Raw genomic sequence first — 15,563 nt, 5'->3', positions numbered from 1 at the left:
AGGGTAACTAGGTAATTTGAGAAATAACTTCCACAAATACTCCCTATAATTTGACTAGTTACTTTTGATTTTAACCTAATCCCCCTTTTATATACGACGGATCTGATCAATTGTTGTCGAATCAATTTTAAGCTAATCCCTCTTTAAGTCATCTACTTACATCGCCTCAAACGATTGCAATTGGTCATCATCTTCCCGGTGGTTCAAAGATTGTTGTTGACGCCAAGCCTATTGTTGCAGTGGTGGTTTTTGTAATGATTTTCAAAAATCTGGTGACGGGGATGGGATTTTTGGTTTCGGGGTGACGATAATAGGAGTAGTTCTTTACAGCGAGGCAAGGTTGAAGAACGAGGGGGGGGGGGGAAGCATCGAGGCTTTAGTGGTGGTTTTTCTACGGTTGATATGAGGTGAGTGGATCAGATAGTGGTTCAGTGATGGAGAAGACTAGAGATGGTGGTAATGGTTGGAGGTTGCTGCTATGATCGCTAACATGTAAGTGTTCCTCTATCTAAAATGTAGATGGTTACTCTGTCGGCCAACCATAGCACCTCTATCTCTTCAATTTGACATCAGCCCAACTTCGTCCTCCTTCTTCTTCACCGCCGACCACTTCTGCCTCCTTCATATCACCATAGTTTGGGTTTTTTCTGGTGATTCTGGATTTTTTAGAGTTGCTAGGAATCTGGAAACTGATTTCCTTTATTGAATGTTTGTTGATTTCGGGTTTTAGTTGACTGGAGATTGAGGGAAGGTCAGTTCTTTGCACAGAATCTCGATGTGTTTAAAATTAGTTTTCTTTTTCTTGAGTTTGGTAATTGTCATGTGATCTCATGTTTTACTTCTGATGATTGTCATATGATCTCATCATATAACATAGCAACTTTTAAACATGCAAGTTTTAAGCCATTTGGTTGTTTGGTGATCAAAGGAGCTTATTAGATTGCTCTGTGTTGTTTTTCTATTACAGACAGGTAGTGGCCACTTTTCGCCTATTGGTGGTTATCATGATGGAAGAGACACGTCATTTGTTTTAGATGTTGCTCGCTTTAAGTATCCTCCTCATTGGGTCCCACTAAAAACACATTCTGTTCAAGTGATGTGTTTATGCCGAAGCCCGATGGTCTTGGAGAAGATGATGGTTGGGTGATCTCGTTTGTACATGATGAACATTTGAATATATCTCGGGTAAGTTTATATCAATCTCTTATTACATGTATAGATATTATTATAAAGCAAATTGGACTAATGTTTCTTGGATATCAATGGGACACAAATTGGCTTAATTTCACAGGTTATCCTAGTAGATGCACAAAAGTTTACCAATGAGCTAGTTGCAATTATTACCTTGCAATATCGAGTGCCTTATGGTTTTCATGGAGCTTTCATGCCAATAATCTCCTATATATAGACCATCAATTCGATTAGAATGGAATCATGAATTCTAATTCTATTGGAATGGAATGACGAATTCCAATTCTGTTGGAATCACAGAAGTTGATGGTTGAAGAACGGACTACAAAATCGAAACAGACCACATTATTCTTTTAGAATGTATTAGTCGTTGTTAGATTTTGATGTTTTCTTTTCCGTTTTGAAAGTTTTTTTTTAGTTTTATTCTTTAACAATAAATGTAATTCTTAACAATTGTTACCCGTATTCTATAAGAAATAATGTATTTTTGTTTTTATTCTTAAATTGTTTGTTCAATAATTTGTTATTCTACAAGAAGTTTTTAAAGTCATGATCAAGAAATAGGTTCAAGAATATATTTATTATTTATGGTTCAAGAATATATTTTTTAATATACCCATAAACATATTCTGTCAGAATGTCCGAATTAAAAGAATTATAATTCGTAAAATCGGATTTTTAAAATTAATAGAATCTATGATCCCTTAAAAAAATGCAATTTCCCTTGATTAAATCTAATATTAATCTACTAAAATACCATTTTAATTAATTAAAATGATATTTTTCAATTATATTTAATTCAATAATATATATTAATCACTTTCTTAAACTAAGTAAATTTGATTGGCTCACATTATGCATACAATAACACAATAATTATTTTGAATAGAATAACCTAAGCCTATATATATATTGTGACATCACTATTTTCACGGTCAGAAAATACCGATTTGTTTATGCTTTGTTTAAAAATCAGAGTAATCTTTTAAAGAAAGTGTTGCAGAATTTGTTCCCAAAAGAAAATTATGATAAAGATTTATCAAATCATTTCCGAATAAATGTATTTCATTATATTAAAACCTCGAGATGTCATGTTCGATACATATCAAAAGCATAAACAGAACAACATATGTCTTACAACATTTATTTATATCTACAAGCCTATAATTTATAATCCATCATTGAGTCATCTAATTATGCTCTTATGTCACAACCTGTAATACAATAAACTGAGTGGGTCAGGCTTGGGAGCTTGGTGAGCACATAGGGTTTTCAACCCACAATAAATAAGTTTATTAATTTAATCAAACCAAACAACCCGATTACCCGTTCCCGTTATCCTCACTTTATGTCCCTAAAACACCTATCATAAGGAACCTACCTTAAGGATTATCATCAGGATGGACACTACTGCTAAGGGGGTTCCTCAGCAATAAATGTTCGTAAGGCAACCATGAGGGGGATGGAGTACACACTGGTGAACAAATCGTTCACAAACACCTACAGGTTGCAAGCCTGCTTGTAACGACCCAAAAACACGACCCAAAAATTTTCGTTTTTCAATATAATCTAAACCGTAATATAAGTATCATAACATAAAATATACGCGATGTATCCCCAAAACATAATAAAATATTGTGCGGAAAACTGTATCATACAACAACAATCCAAAACATCAAAAGACATCCCCAGGATAAAAGCTATGCTGAGTCGCCGCCATGCAACTGATTTTTACTTGATTTTGTTTGAATCCAATGCATACAATTGATAGATCTGGGTCCAATAAGCTGTTTTACCACGTAAAGTTTCCAACTTTATGTGCACAACCTCATGAATAAGGGAAATAAGGCTAAAAGATGCATAAAATGGGTAGATCTATGGTTATCATGCAATATAACTCCAAAAAGACAGTAGATCTGGGCTCTACAACACCCCAACATTCACATCCATAGGTATATCGACTTAATAAGACGTTCATGCAAGTGTAAGGCTTGGAACAAGCATCAACTAGCCCTTAGGAGAGCTCTAATGGAAGTTTAAAGCATAAACAAGATGTAACTCCGAAAATACCTCAATTAACTCTGATTTGGCCTTGGATCTTTGCACTACAACACTTCTCCTTGCTTCTTCCTTCTTCTCCTTCTTCACACCTTCACAAAATGGCACCAAAACACATATAAGCTCTTCAATGGAGGTTTGGGGCTCTATCACTGCGTTCTCAGGGTGAGGGAGGCGAGAATGGGGGCTATAAGGTGGTATAAATAGTGGGCAACCCGGGGATTTTAGGGTTTCACCTAGACAGATGGACTCGCCGAGTCGGGGATATGGACTCGTCGAGTCCCCGGCTCACGCGTGCCCTCAGACGCGACCCTACTCGGCGAGTCAGGCTAGAACTCGCCGAGTCCCTCTTGAAAAACTCACTATAATTACCAATCAATCAACATACCGGGAACGGGTCGTTACAATTCTCCCCCACTTGTCTCAGACTTCGTCCTCGAAGTCTGCTACGGCTGGATCTGCAAATAACTCCGGGTAGTGCGCTCTCATCTCCTCCTCAGCCTCCCACATCCATTCAGACCCCTTCCGGTGCTGCCACTGCACCTTTACTAACTGAATTACCTTGTTCCTCAAGGTCTTGGTCTTCCGTTCCAGAATCGCGACCGGCTTCTCGATATAATTTAGGCCGCTATCAACCTGAATGTCCTCTAAGGGAACGACTGTTGTCTCATCCACCAAACACTTCCTCAACTGCGACACGTGGAAGGTGTTGTGTATCAGACTAAGCTCCTCAGGAAGATTTAACCGATAAGCAACCCGACCCACCCGGGCCAAAACCCTGAAGGGACCAATAAATCTGGGGCCCAATTTGCCCCTCTTCCGGAACCTGACGACACCTTTCCAAGGTGAGACTTTCAGAAGAACCATATCTCCCACCTGGAACTCCAAGTCCGAACGCCTCCTGTCGGCGTAGCTCTTCTGCCGACTCTGCGCAGTCTGCAGCCTACTACGGACCTGCTGGATCAATTCCGTCGTCTTGAGCACCACTTCGGTGCTCCCTATGACTCGCTGACCGACCTCGCCCCAACAAATCGGGGTCCTGCACTTCCTGCCGTATAACATCTCAAAAGGAGGTCGATCAATGCTCGCATGATAACTGTTGTTATACGAGAATTCCGCTAACGGAAGATACGTATCCCAACTGCCCCCAAAATCTAGAACACATGCCCTAAGCATGTCCTCGAGAGTCTGAATCGTCCTCTCGCTCTGCCCGTCAGTCTGAGGATGAAAAGCGGTGCTGAAATGGAGACGAGTACCCATCTCGTCGTGGAATCGCTTCCAGAATCTGGACGTGAAACGAACATCTCGGTCCGACACCACCGATACCGGCACTCCATGACATGCCACAATCTCTCGCACATAGATATCGGCTAACTTTTCCGCCGATATACTCTCCTGAATCGGAATAAAATGGGCACTCTTCGTCAACCGATCCACTACTACCCATATCGAGTCCACCCCGCGTGCGGTCCTAGGGAGTTTGGTGACAAAATCCATGGTGATGTCCTCCCATTTCCACACGGGAATGTCTAACGGTTGCATCTTGCTGTGAGGTCTCTGGTGCTCCGCCTTGACCTTCCGATAGGTCAAACATCTCTCCACATACCAAGCGACATCTCGCTTCATGCAGGGCCACCAATAATCAGATCGAAGATCTCGATACATCTTCGTCGCTCCTGGGTGGATAGAAAACCGAGACTTATGAGCCTCGTCCATCAATACTTTCCGTACCCCACCCCAGTACGGTACCCATATCCTACCATGAAGTGTCAACAAGCCCCGACTGTTGTAATCAAATAAAGCTACTCGGCCCACTATCCTCTCACACTTCTGCCTCTCCTCCTTGAGGCCCTCCATCTGAGCCTCCTTGATCCGCTCCAACAACGGAGTGATCACTGTCATCCTCATACACAGATCTCTGATAGGGGCCGTCGACACCTTGCGGCTCAGGGCGTCGGCCACCACATTGGCCTTCCCTGGATGATAAAGGATCTCACAGTCATAGTCCTTCAGCACGTCTAACCATCTCCTCTGTCTCATGTTCAAACTCGGCTGATCCATAAGATATCGCAAACTCTTGTGATCCGTGTAAATAGTACAGCGGACCCCATAAAGGTAATGTCTCCAAATCTTGAGGGAAAACACAACCGCCCCCAGCTCCAAATCGTGGGTAGGATAATTAGCCTCGTGAGGCTTCAACTGTCTCGAGGCATAAGCTAGTACATGGCCTTGCTGCATCAATACTGCTCCCATACCTGTGATCGAAGCATCACAATAGACTACGAAATCCTCTACTCCCTCTGGCAAGGTAAGGATCGGAGCCTCGCACAATCTCTGCCTGAGAGTCTCGAACGCCGCCTGCTGCTCAGGCCCCCAACGAAAAACCACCGACTTCTTGGTTAGCCGGGTGAGCGGCACTGCTATCTTGGAGAAGTCCTGAATAAATCTCCGATAATACCCTGCCAACCCCAGGAAGCTCCGAATCTCAGATGGAGACCTCGGGACCTCCCACTGCATCACGACCTCAATCTTGGCCGGATCTACCAAAATACCCTTCTGGTTGACGAGATGACCAAGAAACTGCACCTCGCGCAACCAGAACTCACACTTGGAGAACTTTGCGAAAAGTCTCTCCCTCCTCAAAGTCTCCAGCACCTCCCGCAGGTGCTCCTCGTGCTGCCCCTGTTTCTTGGAATACACCAAGATGTCATCTATAAACACTATCACCGACCGATCCAGCATCGGTCTGCACACGCGGTTCATGAGATCCATGAATGCGGCTGGGGCATTGGTGAGCCCAAATGGCATCACCACGAACTCATAATGACCATACCGGGTCCTGAAAGCAGTCTTCTGTACATCCTCATCTCTAACCCTCATCTGATGATAACCGGAGCGTAGATCGATCTTGGAGAACCAAGACGCTCCTTGAAGCTGATCAAACAAGTCATCTATCCTCGGAAGTGGGTAACGGTTCTTCACCGTTACTTTGTTCAACTCCCGATAATCAATGCACATACGATGTGACCCATCCCTCTTCCTCACAAATAAGATCGGCGCTCCCCAAGGCGAACTGCTCGGCCGAATGAAACCCTTGTCTAACAGCTCCTGAAGCTGTGTAGACAACTCCTGCATCTCAGGGGGAGCAAGTCGATACGGTGCTTTGGCTATCGGAGCCGCACCAGGAACTAGGTCGATTCTGAACTCAACCTGCCTCTCTGGAGGTATCCCCGGCAAATCCTCGGGAAACACATCCGGGTAGTCACGAACAATAGGAACATCATCAATCGTCGTCTTGCCCTTCTCCCAGGCATCCAAGACGTAAGCTACAAAACCGGCGCAACCCTGTTGAACATAGCGCCTCGCCCTTGCGGCGGTACAAAAGATCGGTCCTCGCTGGGGCCTCTCGCCCTGAATCACTATCTCTCCCCCACTGGGAGTGCGAACCCTCACTAACTGTAGCTCACAATCAATCACCGCCCCATTGGGGCTTAGCCAATCCATGCCCACAATAACTTTATTCCCACGCAGGGGAATAGGAACCAGGTCCACTGAAAAACTGCTCATCAAATATCTGAAGGGAACACCCTCTATGTACTCTGCCGACCCTCACGGTCCTATCATCTGCTATCTCAACCTCTAGTGGACAATCCAGCTCCCCTGGAGCTCTGCTAAATCTCTTGCTAAGCGCAAGCGATACAAATGATCGGGTAGCCCCCGAATCGAACAATACCAAAGCAGGGATGCCGTTCACCGAGAACGACCCTAAATAAAACGTATCATCAAGTAATATTCAAACGATATAATAACAATTAAAGATGAAGGAAAGATTCATACCCGACACCACATCAGGAGTCGCTCGCGCCTCCTCTGCTGTCATCTGAAATGCCCTGCTCTTCGCCACCGGCGCATCAGCTCGGCCCTGCCGGCCATCCGTAATCCTCAGGGTGGCAGGGGCAGGTGCAACCACCTTCCCTGCTGCAGCTAAACTGGGACACTGGGACCTTTTATGTCCCCTCTGATTGCACTGAAAGCAAATCAGATCTGATGCTGTAACCGTAGTAGCAGGGGCCGTACAATCCCTACTCAAATGCCCAGTCCGACCGCACTTGTAGCAGCCGGAACTCCCTGCCTTGCACGCCCCCTCGTGCAACCTCCCACACTTGCCACACCGACCGTGGCTCTGCTGACCCCTGGACCTATGATCTGAAACCTTGGGGTTTTTGCCCACACTGCCTAAACCCGAAACCGCCTCCGGTTTCCTCTTCTTCTCCATCTCGAGATCAATCTCCCTCTCTCTGGCTCTAGCAATCATGTCGTCCAGCGTTTTACAACTGGACCGGCTCACAAACATGCGAATGTCACTCCGCAGCATCTCATGATAACGGGCCTTCTTCATCTCCTCATCGGCTGCATACTGAGGAACAAGAAGGGCCCTCTCCCTGAACTTGGTGGTGATCTCCGCCACTGTCTCGGTAGTCTAGGTAAGATCCTGGAACTCCCTAGCTAACTGTTGCACCTCGATGACCGGTGCAAACTCCGCTCTGAACCTGGTAGAGAAATCAGCCCAGGTCATGGCATCCAGTGCCGCATCATCCCCGATGGCATGTCCGACCTCCTCCCACCAGTCTCGTGCCCTGTCCTTCAGAAGACAGGACGCCAATCTGACCTTGTCCCCCTCGGGACATCTGCTAGTGCGGAATGCGTTGGCCACATCTGCCAACCACCTGGTACTCGCTATGGGGTCCCGTGCCCCATGATAGTCAGGAGCCCCGCATGCCCTGAACTCCCTGAACGTAAGTGTGCGCGACCCCATCACGGCCGCCATCTCGGCACGGAAAGTACTCAATCTCTCATCCATCAGCTCTAAAATACCCTCCTTGATCGAACCGAAGATCACAGGAGTCTGCTCTAGTATGATGCGGTTAACCTCAGAAGAAAGGAACTCCCTAGTCTGCTCATCCATCTGCCCGGCCTCCGGGCCTGATCCCGATCCTGATCCCCCTCCGGCATCTGAACTGCCGGCTGCTGGCCTCGGACGCAAAACTACCATTCTGAAACATATCATAACAACATCAGAACACTGAAATATCTCAAGGGATCATGATACTACTACTAGCTTCCTGGTCTTGTCTTGGCCTTCCTTAATTCGAGTATGGATCCTCTGATTTCAGTAGTATGGGCCCCTACTACCTTCCACATCTATCCGTACTTTCCTCAAGAACTGCCTTCACTCCACCAAGTCACTTCTACTACTGCCATTCTCTGCTACTCTCATCCTAGGCTTGCCCTAGGGAAACTTCAAGCTCAACGCGACTGGTCCTCAGCTGCTGTAGGTCTCCTCATAATGCCAGTTAGCCACCACCTAATAACCATCACATGTGATGAGGATCAGATAATCCTTCAAGTAAAAGATCCGTCCCTACAACGGTTGGACTCAAACAAGAGCTGCGCAGTAGAGCCAGTTCCAGCACTCTGGGATTATTCAAACCTGATCACATGTGGTGTGACGTGTTCACCTAATGGCTAACTCCCACTACTCAGAACCCCACTAAGCACGAAGCAAGCAGCATTCGGACACGGGAAATAGACTCAGGCAAAACTATTCTTATAACAAGAAACTGCACTAGCATAGGATGCTAAGCTCATACTATCAGGCATAACCTAAACAGGCTATCCTACTGCTGTCTACTCAATTCTAGCATGCAATACTCATAAAGCTGTAACACATAAGCAGGCACATAAGGCATTCTCCTAGATCCTTAGCCCTATACTAGCATGCTGTTCTACTGAAACTGAAACTGAACAAATAACTTGTATGGGTAATTTGGGAGTACTTACTTGAGCTCGGCTGACCGCATGCACACACCTCTATCTTGTTAAAAACAATTCTTTCTTTCCAAGTGCTTTCAAAATTCTTTTTGTAAAACATTTTTATTTTACTAAAATCTTTTATTTCCCTTAGTTTGAGTTCAGATACACCCGGATGTGTATCCGAATCCCTCAAACCAGGGCTCTGATACCAACTTGTAACGACCCAAAAACACGACCCAAAAATTTTCGTTTTTCAATATAATCTAAACCGTAATATAAGTATCATAACATAAAACATACGCGATGTATCCCCAAAACATAATAAAATATTGTGCGGAAACTGTATCATACAACAACAATCCAAAACATCAAAAGACATCCCCAGGATAAAAGCTATGCTGTGGTGTGTGCGATGCTGTCACCCCGAGCTCTTCCCTTTGCTTGCGGAAGTACCTGAAACCAAACTGAAACTGTAAGCACGAAGCCTAGTGAGCTCCCCCAAACTACCACATACCATACAATAACATATAAACACATATTGGGCCTTGCCCACTGCATCGGGCCGAAGCCCGGAAACTGCATCGGACCGAAGTCCGGAACTGACTGGGACCTTGTCCCCTGCATCGGACCCAAGTCCGGAACTAACTGCATCGGACCGAAGTCCGGAACTGACTGGGACCTTGTCCCCTGCATCGGACCGAATTCCGGAACTAACTGCATCGGACCGAAGTCCGGAACTGACTGGGACCTTGTCCCCTGCATCGGACCGAAGTCCGGAACTGACTGCATCGGACTGAAGTCCGGAACTGTCCGACTGAACATGGCATAGCATAACACATATACGACATGCTACATCGGGCCGTGGCCCGGAACACATAATACTTAACACATAAAACATAGCACACAAATCCTGTTCGAACCACGAAGGCGTCGAACATACCAACTACTGCATCGGACCTAAATCCGGAAACTACTGCTAACTGAACGGGCCGGCATTGTGGCCTTATACCCGTTCCTACTGGAAGGAAACTCACCTCGTAAGCTGGCTGCTGAGTGTGTGGCTCGGGAAGCTAACGGCGGCTGCTCCTGAATCTCCTCGGCTACAAGTCCATAAACACACTCAATCAAATACTAAACACTGCGCTTGGGGTAAAATGTCTCTTTTACCCTCGGTCAAAGTCAATTATCTTTTGGGCTGACTCGCCGAGTTGGGCCACCCAACTCGCCGAGTCCCACTCTTACTTTTCACTCTTACTCACTGCTACTCGTCGAGTCTGGCATCGACTCGACGAGTACCCTCTTGATCCAAGAACTCAGACAATCTTCATCCGACTCGCCGAGTCGGATGAACAGACTCGACGAGTTGTTCTTGATCCCTAGAAGCTTGCCTTGGACTCGCCGAGTTGTATGAACAAACTCGTCGATTCCCCCCATCACCGAGTCTACTCTCAACTCGCTGAGTCCACTTCCTGACTCACCTCGTCCACTCGACACTGATAAAACTGAAGGACTCGGGACTCGCGACCCGACTCGTCGAGTCGTTCTTCCGACTCGCCGAGTCGCCGCCATGCAACTGATTTTTACTTGATTTTGTTTGAATCCAATGCATACAATTGATAGATCTGAGTCCAATAAGCTGTTTTACCACGTAAAGTTTCCAACTTTACATGCACAACCTCATGAATAAGGGAAATAAGGCTAAAAGATGCATAAAATGGGTAGATCTATGGTTATCATGCAATATAACTCCAAAAAGACAGTAGATCTGGGCTCTACAACACCCCAACATTCACATCCATAGGTATATCGACTTAATAAGACGTTCATGCAAGTGTAAGGCTTGGAACAAGCATCAACTAGCCCTTAGGAGAGCTCTTATGGAAGTTTAAAGCATACACAAGATGGAACTCCGAAAATACCTCAATTAACTCTGATTTGGCCTTGGATCTTTGCACTACAACACTTCTCCTTGCTTCTTCCTTCTTCTCCTTTTTCACACCTTCACAAAATGGCACCAAAACACATATAAGCTCTTCAATGGAGGTTTGGGGCTCTATCACTGCGTTCTCAGGGTGAGGGAGGCGAGAATGGGGGCTATAAGGTGGTATAAATAGTGGGCAACCCGGGGATTTTAGGGTTTCACCCAGACAGATGGACTCGCCGAGTCGGGGATATGGACTCGTCGAGTCCCCGGCTCACGCGTGCCCTCAGACGCGACCCTACTCGGCGAGTCAGGCTAGAACTCGCCGAGTCCCTCTTGAAAAACTCACTATAATTACCAATAAATCAACATACCGGGAACGGGTCGTTACACTGCTAGCGTTCAACATCGAGACCTCTCATCATTTTATTTCATCCACGCGTTTTTATTTACGATTACTACAACTTGTATGTAGACTCCGCCGCCTAATTCTCATTCTATCTCAGATCTACAAAACTGTATCAGTATTTATCGTGCTCGAAGAGTAGGGACTAAGTTTCATCCATATCTTTAACATACGAGCTCTATTTGGACTTTCTTTATATCCAAGTGTTGGTATTTACGAGTACTACAACTTTCATTTAGACTCCATTGACTAATTCTCATTCTATCTCGAATTTACAAATCTATATCGAATTCATCGTGCTCGAAGATTAGGGACTAAGTTTCGTCCATATCTCTCGCGTACGAGCTACGTTTTTGACTGTCTTTTTATTGTTGGACTCCTATTAATGAGATCTTCAATTATCGTTTAGATTGTTTTGGCTAAAAATCTACCGATCTAAAAATTTAATTTCCAGACTCTGCACTGCTATGATAAATCTTAGAAAAATCATAACTTCTCATACGAAGTCATATTTTGGCGTTATATTTATGCATGCTCTTGGTTTAACGTATACTACGACTTTCGTTTAAATCGTTAAGGCTAAAAAGTACTTGATCGTAAACTTACCTTTTACGTCACACAGCGTCGTGCCGGTTTTGTAATGAAACTTCGACGGGTCATAATTTATTCGTTATAAGTCGGAATTTAGTGTTTCTTATATCCCTGTAATCCTTATTACGACTACTTCAAATTTCATCATAGATATTGGGTCTATCTATTAGTTTATTTTTTCACTTATTTTTATTACTATTTTATTACGTCGTTATATATAAATATAATGCGCATAAAATCACATAAAACACACAATACTCAAATAATTCTTCTTTATTACTTCAAAGTAGGTTACAATCGTTGACCCTAATGATTACATTATAATACTAATGCTTAGCCTAGAAACATGGACGTTATAATTCTCTCCCCCTTAGGATGATTCCGGTTCTGTCCCGGAATCATGCATCGGCAAACAGATGTGGATAGCGACTCATCATGTCGCTCTCTATTTCCCAGGTGAGGTTCGGCCCATTCTTATGTTTCCATTGCACAAGCACTAAGTCGACCATCTTGCGTCACAACTTCTTTCTCTTACGGTTAACAATTGTCTCAGGCTCTTCGATTAGCCTCTTATTTTCATCCATCTTTAACTCTGAAATTGGAATTATATCGGGAACTTCTCCGGTGAACTTCCTCATGTAACATACATGGAAAGTGTTATAAATACCAATTAGCTCTTCCAGCAATTCCAGCTTGTAAGCTTGGTTCCCAATCATATGAAGAACTTTGAACTCCAATAAACCTTAGACTTAACTTTCCTCTCTTCAACATGTAATATGTAGTGATTACTTTTCTTAAAATAACTAAAATGACTAATCCACAATGAATCCTACATGCACACAATAACCTAACCCTCTCTCTCTATATATATATATATATATATATATATATATATATATATATATATATATATATATATATATTATTTGTGAGACTCATGTATTACAAGAGTTAATTAAAAAAAGTTAAACAGAAAAATCAAAATATTTAAGAACTTAAAATTTATAAGAAAATAAGAAAAATAATGAATTATTATAATAGAAATGTTTTCTTATCTTTTAAATTTTAATAAATAAAAGAAACTAATGATCTTTAATTTTGAGAATCTTGAAATTAAAAAGTAAGTTATTTAATGAAATTGACATCCATTTATTACTACATTTATTGCAATTATTACATTAAAATATTATATGAAATTTAATAAAATAGAAAAAACTCATAAAATGACATGTGGAAAAAAAATTAATTCAAAATAACCACAAAATGATATTTGACAAATTAAATGAGAGTGTGACAAATGGCAAAACAACATTCACTTATTAGAGATGATATATATATATATATATATATATATATATATATATATATATATATATATATATATATATATATATATATTAGTTTATAACCCGTAGGATCCACAGTTATAAAATTAATTAAACTTTTATAATAAAAAATTATAATTATTAATCAATTGTTTTAAATAAGTCATTTTAAATAAATTATTAATTAAGAGATATATCAAAATTTTAAATTTATTATAACTTGAAATTTAACATATAATAAGAAAGAGAAATTAAATTGCTTCCTACTTTTTATGCTTACAAATATTCCTACCCAATAAAATTATGACAAATATCATCATTCCATATTTTTTTAACTAACACTTTAAGGCTATATTAGGAATATATCAATCACAATTAAATTAAATGGTGATTTGTCATAATTTTAGTGGGTAGGAATACTTGTAGGAATAAAAAGTATGAGGTAATTTAATTTCTCATAAGAAAATGTAAATTTGAATTTTGAAATGAGTTGCCTAATATATGTACATGGCACATGTCATAATATTAATGGGAAGTTGTATTAAAGTGATACCTATCAATAAGAAATTAAAACTATTCATTTATTAGAATAATATGGATATATATAATAAACCATGATATACATGGTTATAAAATAAATTAAAATTTTATAGTAAAAACTTAAAATTACTAATCAATTATTTCAAAAAAATTATTTAAATACATTATTAATTCAGAAATATTTTTTTAGTTATATAATTTTAATCATTGATTTAAAGAAATACATGAAATTATATTACCTTATAATATATATATAATTTTATTTTCTATTCTAATGTTATTAATTTAATTTAATTAGGTGTGAAATTAAAAATTTTAAATTTGAAATGAATAATCAATTATTAATCTAAGGTAATTAGAGTGAAAATTTTAAAATTTAAAATTTAAAATGGAGAATTACTAGGTTGACATGTGACATATAATATTAATGAGGTTTTCTAATATTATGACATTCGTCAATAGGAGAATAAACTTATTTATTTATTAGAATAGAGAGGGATATATATATATATATATATATATATATATATATATATATATATATATATATATATATATATATATATATATAGCTATGTTCAAATGTTTTCAACAAATATTGTGTGCCTCTAACAATCAATCAAAATTAAACAAAAATAAATTCAATAATAAATCAAAAAAGGTTATAATACTAATTTTGGCTACATTGAATTTTGGTAAATATTTAAAACATTTAATATCCTTCAAATTTGGGAAATTAGTTTGTTAACCCTAGAAAAACACCCACTATTCATCCTTAAATTGCTTCTTCAATCTTCACCATCGACTCCTTCGTGATACCAGGAGAAGAAACCCACCATGTCGACCATCATCAACCTGACGCACAATACAAACATGAACCCTAATGGTGCCCAATTCCAATTCACATCGAGTCATAAACTTTCTACGATTCGAGCCCTAAACTCTCCACTATCAATCATCAAGTTTCCAGACCCATGACCACAGATAAATTTCTTCTCTAATCAACTCATAAGTTTCTTTTCTTCTAATGAACTAGTTTTTTTATTTAATTGATTTTATGTATTTGGTTTTGGATAAATGATTTTGTGAATGTCATTTTTGAAAAATCGATGATTGTAATCTGTTTGGATGTATATCTTTGCATTTTATTTGAATCAAGCTGGTAAGTTCTTTCGAATTAAGATCTCCTGGTTCTGAAAATTCACTAATGGAATCAGATATGCGCTCTCTTAATTCAAGTTTGGTATAGTTGCATTTGATTTCTGATTATCTCCACATCTGTAATCGATTTCTATCAATTCCCCATGATTTCATGAATCTTTCTCATGCTTTCGGTGTGATTTTTAGTGTTGTGAAGGTGTTTGGTGTTTAATACAACTTGTTGAAGGAGTTTGACATTGTATTTCAAGGTTAAGTTAGGACGATTGGATAATGCACATAAGGTATTCGATAGAATGCATAAGAGATGTTTCAAGCCAAATTCTCGATAATTGACTAATTTCATATTTAAAACATAGTTTCTAGTAATCTTAAACATGGATTCTGTCATATTCTATGTATTCTATATATTCTGTCAAAATGTATTCTATGTCTTCTGTCATATTCAATGTATTATGTTATATTCTGCGAGAATGTATTATGTATGAATTACTAGTAACAGATATTTTAGTAATATTTATTCTCATAGAATGAATAGGCCTTAATTTTCATATAAGAA

Source organism: Lactuca saligna, chromosome 5, assembly GCF_052625555.1.
Source record: "Lactuca saligna cultivar CGN05327 chromosome 5, ASM5262555v1, whole genome shotgun sequence".
Taxonomy (NCBI): Eukaryota; Viridiplantae; Streptophyta; class Magnoliopsida; order Asterales; family Asteraceae; genus Lactuca; species Lactuca saligna.
The sequence above is the reverse complement of the archived record's forward strand: the minus strand, read 5'-3'. Positions refer to the sequence as shown.